General features: G+C 34.6%; 1 long non-coding RNA gene across 1 annotated transcript in view; it reads right to left on the reverse strand.

The window, feature by feature from the left end:
* Positions 1-671: 671 nt before the first annotated feature.
* LOC108759602 (uncharacterized) overlaps positions 672-8,995 on the reverse strand; it is a 25,252-nt gene continuing 16,928 nt past the window's right edge. The window contains exon 3 of the long non-coding RNA XR_001940027.1: positions 672-741. This is a non-coding gene — a long non-coding RNA (uncharacterized LOC108759602). The remainder of the gene's footprint in view (positions 742-8,995) is intronic.

Here is an 8,995-nt window from a genome sequence, read left to right on the forward strand (position 1 = left end):
TTAATTTATAACTATTCCCTTCCTTCTTATTCATCGACATTTAAATTTCTAATTTATTATTTATTCATAAAATATAAGGTTTTTATTCATTACATTTGAATATTGAATTTGACTTAGATAAAGGTTTCTATTATTGTTTTCAATATTCTTATTTTTAATTTATTTGGTCCATGTAATGGACCAAATAAATTAAAAATAATATACCTCCTAATAAGGAGGAACATGATTATGTTCGTCCTTATGATATACCACTTCTTCGAGATAAGTATGTACTCTCCCACGACACTTATCGGTACTGTATTTCACGCATTTCCAATATATCTTTTCCTTCTTTTTGTAATCTTTTACAAATATATAACCAGAATAGACAAGAAGATTTTTATTCTTTGTGCTTTTCACAAAATTAAGCGGCATTTTGTTTTTATAAAAGAAAAGAGATTTTTAAGTGAAAAATGTTAATCGTTTAGCATTGTATGCTAGAAGAGTGTAGCAAACGACTAAACCTCCTCCTCCCTCTCCCTCTCCTCCTACCCCCTTTCTCTCCAGAGTAATATTATCTAAGCCAGTGTTGGGATTTAGTTGCACATTTCGGCCGATTTTCAGCTTGGTTCCTGTTCCTTTCTCCACTAACCCGCGCGCAGCCTAAATGTTGATCCGGCATTTAAGTTACGCGCGGGTTAGTGAAGTAATGAGCAGAAATCAAGTTGAAAATCGGCCAAAATGTGCAAGTAAATCGCAGCACTGATCTAAGCAAAGAAAACTTCCAATAGTAACAAAATGAACATTCTGCTTGAAAGCAGCCATTGCATGCGAGCATTGCGAAAAGTGGAATACAATTAACGTTAGATCTATTCTACTTACTTTTTCGCGTCGATATTGGCATCCTGAGTTTGCAAGCGGATGTAAGCCGTAGATCGGTGGAATGTCCGCTACGATTCCGAGACTCTGAGTTCTTCATGTTTGACACCGTCTGTTGTTTTCGAAGGGCGCGCTGTCAGTGCTACCACGTTACAGTCCCTCTGGGGTGCGTTCCAAAACTCAACTTAATCAACTCCGAGTATCTTTTATCCTTGTTCTTCACCGAACGTTGAACAATGATAAAAGATACTCGGAGTGGAGAGTTGAGTTTTGGAATGCACACCTCATGTCCCTATATATACATGGTCTGGCCAGTCTCACCTGGATTTGCTCCTGATTGGCTTTGTACCATGGGGGAAGGATTTACATGGTGCGTGCAGTTTGCAAGAGTCTCTCTCTAATTCTCTACCCTCTCGCTTGCTCGATTATCGTTCGTATTCCCAGTTTAGCCAACTTTTTTGTTGTCTTCGTCGCACGCATATCATTTAGGTTCAGTCTCTTTTTATCATATAGTACTAAATAATATTACCAATTGTTTTTCGCGTTGCATGCTGCTACCCAAGTTCCTACTCACTGGCTGCGTTCAGCAGAGAAAGTTTTGCAACTGTTGTAAATTTCTTAAATATAATTGGTCTTGCGCTTAGTTCCTCATTGGATCTAAATGGATAAACCAATCATATTCGAGAATTTTACAACAATTGCAAAGCTGCTTTCTCTGTTGAACGCAGCAACTGTAACACATTCATTAGAGTGAATAGAAGCTACAATAGGAATTGAAATACATTTCAGAAATACATACTCAAAATATCTATTGCTTTTTTAAAATTTTTCATAAATGTGAATTCTGGAATATTGTAAGATTCGTATAAAAAAGTTTGATATTCTAAAAAGTTATAAAATGATGAAAAAATTATAAAAATTCAGAATTTTTCATGTTTGTGAATTCTACAATATATTGTAAAATTCGTATAAAAAAATTTTAGAAATTTTCCAAAATGTTACAAATTATACACAAATTCCAAAATTTCTGAAGTTTATATTACATTTATGAAAAATTATATGAAATAACATTTATGAAGAATTATATGACATAACTGATAAAAAATTTCCATCAGAATTATAAACTTTTTTTCACAACTCTTTATATAATTTTTCTAAATTTTTATGTAAATTTCATAATTTTTAGAATTTCTATTTAATTTTATAACTTTTTAGAAAATATGTCAGATTTTTTAATACAAATCTTACAATAGTTTAGAATTCACATGTATGACAAATTCCGAAAACAGAACAGAATACATGAGATGGAATGAAAATGCATTCAAATCAATCGTAGCAATCTAATTCATTTCTTTGCAGTTGGTAAGCCTGGGAACTAAACGGTACCTCGACTCGCAAAAAGCGTGTGGTTTGCCAAAACTGAGCACATCATGGGTATTTTCCAGCAAAAACAGTCTGACACAATAGGACTGTTCTTTTTAACTGAACTTTTGCATCAGTTCATCTTTCTTCTTTTTCTCTTCAGGAGAAAAGAAGAAGAAGAAAGATGAACTGATGCAAAAGTTTAGCCTTAAAAAACAGGCCTAATGTAACACAGTGATTCATTACATCAGTGCTCGCAATAATCTGCATATTTAGAGCCGATTCCTGCAGGCGCCGCCTACTGTCCCCCACCACCGTTCGAGGCTCGGTGGCCTAATGGTACGTTTCCACTGAGCGCGTCACGCGTCGCATCATGAAAGAGAGGCAGATAAGATTATATAAATACACAACTTCTCTCTTTCTCTTCTTCGATGACGCGACGCGTGACGCGCTCAGTGGAATCTCAGCCTTAGGTTTGTTCGCGTCGCATGCTGCAACATGCTCCTGCCGTAGTTCCTAATCACTCTAACGAACACATTGAAGTGAGTAGGAGCTATGATAGGAGCATATAGGAGCATGTTGGAACATGCGACGCGAACAAACCTCTAGTTGCCAATCGCGCACGCGACGTTGTGGCTCAGGAGCGTGTCCCTATACCAGAGATATACTGGGAGCGCACCTTCCGCCAATTCATTATTCAAATACGTCTTTTATTAAATAATTTATTTCTATTAAATTTGATGTATTATAAATAGTAACAATGTAATGTATTAGAAAATTACGTTAAGATATATTAAATATCATTAAGAAATAATGAATAAATTAACAATAGAAAATTTTATTTTATATGTATAATAGAAATAAAATTTTTAATAAAAAACAAATTTCAATAATATGGCGGAAGTTGCGTTCCCAGTATTTTTCTGGCAGAAATGTGCACATTTTTACGAGCACTGCATTACATCCTTGTTTGCCTAACAAGGATGAAATGATTCACTGTGTTACAGTGTGATTGTATCCTTGCTGGAAAATGCTAAACATAATCCTTCCACCAGGATCAGAGCTGATAACACTACTCATGCTTACGACACTATAACTTCTCACCATCACAGAGACGCACTGTAGCCCACGTAATCACATATTTCGGAGCGCTGAGTGAGCGTGAGAAATGGAGAAAGCTTTATATCTTTTCCACAAACTCATGAATATGCTTTCCATAATAGCTTATTTCCATACAATTGTATAAGCTATATGTATACCGCATTCATAAATCTGAAACGCAAGTAATTGCCACGGCAAAGCGAATAAAGTGGCTATTACACCGAAAAGCTCACGTATGAATAATACTTATAATTATTTCTTCGTATTTTTTAAAAATATGTAATCAACTACATTATTAGGAAATTTATTAGACCAAACAAAATATTAATATTATTGTAAACATTGTAGTATACTCTGTAATTGTTTATTTTAAAGGATCAGAAATAATCAAATTTTTCCAATTTTCCGTGGATTTCATCGACATTTTTCCCAAGAGTTGAAAAATTCATTGGAAAAATTCACGCATGTTCGTAAAATCGGCCAATGTTTCTCATAAAAAAAATAATTGCCTATATGGTACAGTCGACAGCAAGTCGACATTTGGATAAGTTAACAGAAATTTCGTAATTGTATAAAAAACAATATTATAACATAAATTAAATTTTTTAATATTTTAAAAAATAATACAAGATGAATGTAGTACTATAAAAGAAACTTTAAGATTGCAAAGGGGCCTATTCTGTAACACTTAACGACTCTAACGATATCGTTAAATTGTCATTGCACAGCTTTCCTACTGTATAGAAAATCTGCATAATGACAATGTAACGATATGCAGTCTTTAAGAGTTAAAGAATAGGGCCCTAGTCCGTTCATAAATGACTATATTTTTAAAAAGAAAATTGAAATTTCAAAAAAATCAATATTGAATAAAAACATTTCTATATATATCCTGTTACATATATCTCTTTAATGAATTACTACTTCATTATTTATTATCGATCGTAAAACGTTTTAATTTTATAATTTTTATTCATATGTCTCTTTATTTCTTCTATAAGGAAAACGAAATTCTGTCAAGTGACAAACAATTAAACATTTATACATTGAAATACCTGTACAAAGAACTATCTCTATAAGAAAAAAAATCTATATGACGAGTGATTTTGATGAAATTCCAAAGGACCCCGCACAAAATGAACGGAAAATGGGTCCCGGTCGATTAGGCTGAAATTTTAATATGTTATAGTTCTCGACTTTCTGATCAAAAGTTGTCATGGGCCCGAAGTGATCCTATGGATAGTTTCAGAGATATAGAGGGGGGAAGTGTGAGATATTGCCTATGGGCCTGACTGAGTTTTACGAAGTCTCTAGTCGATATACTCGAAAACTGAAGTGTATAATGAGTTCCAATCAGTCGACATATAGGTTTTTGGGATCGCCGAACCCGAATGTGAGGATCGCTTATCACTTTAAGGGCATAGTATTTCAAAGCCAAAGTAATATAGTTTTAAAGTAATAATTGATACGATTGCATAATACTCCTGGTTTTACCGTCGTTATTAGCGTAACTCGATGTGCACCACGTGGAGGTTAAACGATCGGATTTTGCACATCTTTTGGCCCTTAAAAGGGCCGTTTATTCTGCTTACCTTGATAGGCTTAAATTGGTAGGTGATTATCCGGTTCGTACATCAGTTATGATTTGTTGGATTTTCTTGGGGTAATCTGTGTGCGGCATCTTGAACAGTTTGAATTAATTGGGTTGAAGGGTAACGAATATTATTCTCATGACGAGCGTACCCAAAAAACCACAATATGCTGGCTATGTGGGCACAAGTGCCAAAAGTTCGAGCCCCAGATTTGCAGGTACAATAGTAACCGTTAATAGGTATAAATTCATCATATTCCTCATCTTCATCGATTGGTCGATATGATATCCACAGTTGATATTTTGTTGTATTTCGAAAACGTGAATACACTCTGACTCTCATCAAGCCAGGAGCGGGTAACCTGTCGTTATCTCTCAACATCTCAAGTTCTCAAGAAATTCTTCGTCGTCATCTCTCTGCGATTTATCTTGAATGTAGGATGGTGCTAATTTTATTTGGTATATACCCGTTGTCAGTTCTTTTAATAAATCTAATCCTAGAAGCGGAAAATCATTTAATTGATTTGCAGCTAAACTCACCCATCTTCCAGCATTTCTAGTGTGAAGATTTTCTGCTTCGACTAGAGCTTGAACAACGTTCGGTTCTTGTGCTTTAGTTAGAAATTGATGAGCCATATTGGCATCAGCACCTTCCATAACAAGTGGAGGATGGTATCTATTGATGATAGCGCCAGCTATTTTATAATAATCTCTTAAATTCGGTATATGCTGGATTTGAATAGTTTTATCAAGGAATTTAAAAATGGATTTGATGTGGCCATTTCTTGCTTCAACTACCCATCTCATCTTAGTAACTAAACGCGATTCATTAGCTTGTTCGGTGGTTAACTGTCTCTGATTTTTTTCCAAAAATGCAGGCATTTTCCAAGTCATACCCAGATCAGTTAGGAGGTTAGTGGCATCGCGGTAGCCTCTATCTAAGACAAATATGTCACCTTCATGAAACCACTCGCCCATGCGTTCCATGTCATTCTCGAATTCATTTTGTAACATAGCCGCATCGTTATTTCTTGTATCTGAAAAATAAGGACCTTGAATTTCTAATATATACCCATCTGGTGCAACTACTAAAGCAGGTTTTACTAAATGTCGTCCTTTATGTCGGGAAAAAGTCTGTCGAAGAGTTCGAAAATTAATGCTTTTTGGTATATAGCTGTATGTTCCATCAACTATTACTATTGCTCTCGGAATATCTGGCTCTGGATTATACAGTATATTTGAAAATTCAGCAACATGTCTTTCAATATATTGTTCTCGTGTTATTGCTTCAAATCCGATGTTAGTGGGTACGAAACGTTGCATGAGAGATTGTCTAACAGTAGAAACTGCTAAACTTGTACTTTGTCTAGTGGAATATTGGAACATAACAGTGAGAAAATCATCTGAAAGTCCCTGACGTAATTTACATAAAAAAAGTAGCAGGTCTTTTTTATAAACATATCTATAACCTCCTTGGCATGGTACTCGGTCACAATATGTAGCTAGTTCCTGAAATTGAAGCTTTGTAACAGAGAAAAAAGTTTCAAAATCTTCATCAGAAAAATCGTCTTCATCAGTTATTCTGGTAGCATTGTTCGCAATATTGCGGAGACTTTCTAAAAAGGCTTGTAACAACTGTCCTTTAATGACATATGGCCTATTGACAAACCTCAAACCATTAAGTAAATGATTTAAAATGTATCCCCGTTTATCCAAATGATGCACACATGACTTTACTCCTTCTGGAATGTAGATGTTCTTTTTTACAAAGACGTAAGCTTTGCAATCACTCGAAAGTCTATGTAGATTTCCAACTCCATTACAAATCAAACAAGAACTACTTCTAGTTTGACTCAACACATTCACTCTTAGACAAGTTGGATCTTGCTCTATATGGTTAATTTCGTTCAAAATTGATTGATTACAGTTAAGACAAATCTTAGAATTTGGAGATATATCCATGGGGGGCATATTATTTTCTTCTCGCCTACGTATAGATATTTCTCTTTTGTGTGCATTACCTTCGCCATCAATTCGTGTTAGGACTCGTGAAGAAAAAGTTCGATCACATACGTAACAAGAAACAACGTTTCTAAAAGCCATAACGCGATAACTAACGATAAATATCACTCGTGAATCACAGATAATATTTTGTTATATACTCAGATTGTAAACGCTTAATTATTTATATACTAATCAGAAGCACATTTTTATAACGACAGCGCTAAAATTACGATTGCACCTAGCGACCGTACTATTTTCCACTGGTTGGAATTTATCACAGCCCTGTTTATTTGAATTGACCTCTACTCTTCAGGTATCCCTGCAAGGACAGTGATCCCAAACAAACTATATACCCACGCGTTCATCACGCGTTCATCACGCGTGGGATCATTGCAAGCCTTTCCTTTACTTTGGCTTTGAAATACTATGCCCTTAAAGTGATAAGCGATCCTCACATTCGGGTTCGGCGATCCCAAAAACCTATATGTCGACTGATTGGAACTCATTATACACTTCAGTTTTCGAGTATATCGACTAGAGACTTCGTAAAACTCAGTCAGGCCCATAGGCAATATCTCACACTTCCCCCCTCTATATCTCTGAAACTATCCATAGGATCACTTCGGGCCTATGACAACTTTTGATCAGAAAGTCGAGAACTATAACATATTAAAATTTCAGCCTAATCGACCGGGACCCATTTTCCGTTCATTTTGTGCGGGGTCCTTTGTTTTGTCAAAAAAATTTTCGGTTTTTAGGAACCTATAGTAATAAAATAAAGTAAGAAGAAAAAATATTAGTGGAAGACGATTCGCCTATACGACTTTATGTTTAAAAAAAATTTGACCGCGTTTTTAAGCAAAAAATAATGTCGCAGTGGCGCTTTATGTTTTTTATTCTGTTGCTGTCGTTTGAATGTATGTCCTGGCGCGGATACATATCCTATACTGGCGCGAATGCCACACCCAAAAAAAATATTCTGCTGTTTAGCGGTTCCGTGTTAATGTCAGAGGATTTTCTATTTATATATGACCTCGAGAGGATACTCTCCAAAGTAGAGGAATTTCGTTTAACCATGATAGGTTGGATTTAAGATTACAATCCTCTTAATAATAGAAGAATCTCCTTTTCTTGTAAATTTAATATTATTCTTATTTAGATCATTATTAATGATACTTTAAGAGTAATATTTTCTACTTTCAATCTTACTAAGAGCCTTATATACCTGATTGTCATATGCTTATTAGAGGAAAGTCCTTTTTACGTAATCCGAAAAATACTCTCGTTTGTAGAGAATAATATTCCTTTTAATATAGGAATCTTGATGAAAGATATATACATATATATATATATATATACACTGCTCAAAAAAATTATGGCATAGAAAAATTGTGGGCAAAAATTGATCAATTTTGGCTAACGATAACTTTGCGAAAAATTATCGTAGGATAACGTTTTTTTTTTAAATTGAAGCTTTAATTAAAGAAGAGATTCCAAGCTTTAATTAAAAAAAAAAAACATTATTCTACGATAATTTTCGCAAAGTTATCGTTAGCCAAAATTGGTCAATTATTGCCCACAATTTTTCTATGCCATAATTTTTTTTAGCAGTGTATATACAATAATGTATGGTGTGTGTGTAGTTAATGCCTTTTCGAGTCGGTTGTTAGTGGTTAATATGAAGTTTTATTCCATTTAATCAATACAAACTCATAATAATATTGAGATATTGAAAAGGATTCGAATCGTGGATCGAAACGTTAATTGTATTGATTAAATGGAATAAAACTTCATATTAACCACACATCAACAACCAGTGTCCGACTCGAAAAGGCATTAACCACATTATTGGATTTATTCAATAGAGTCTTATCATCATCATTAATTTTATATATATATATAATTATAAGTATATAGTATATTATTTTCTAAAGTTTAACATTGTAACGTCCGGTGCGCCTACAATATAACGCTCCGTCCATTTACCAAGCGAGCGCGAGCACGGAATATAGCGAACGATATAATACGTGCCAACTACAAGCGCGTGTAGCTATAGGCCAAGCCACCGAAACCGTCGCG

This window comes from Trachymyrmex cornetzi, unplaced genomic scaffold, assembly GCF_001594075.2.
Source record: "Trachymyrmex cornetzi isolate Tcor2-1 unplaced genomic scaffold, Tcor1.1 scaffold1967, whole genome shotgun sequence".
Classification (NCBI taxonomy): Eukaryota; Metazoa; Arthropoda; class Insecta; order Hymenoptera; family Formicidae; genus Trachymyrmex; species Trachymyrmex cornetzi.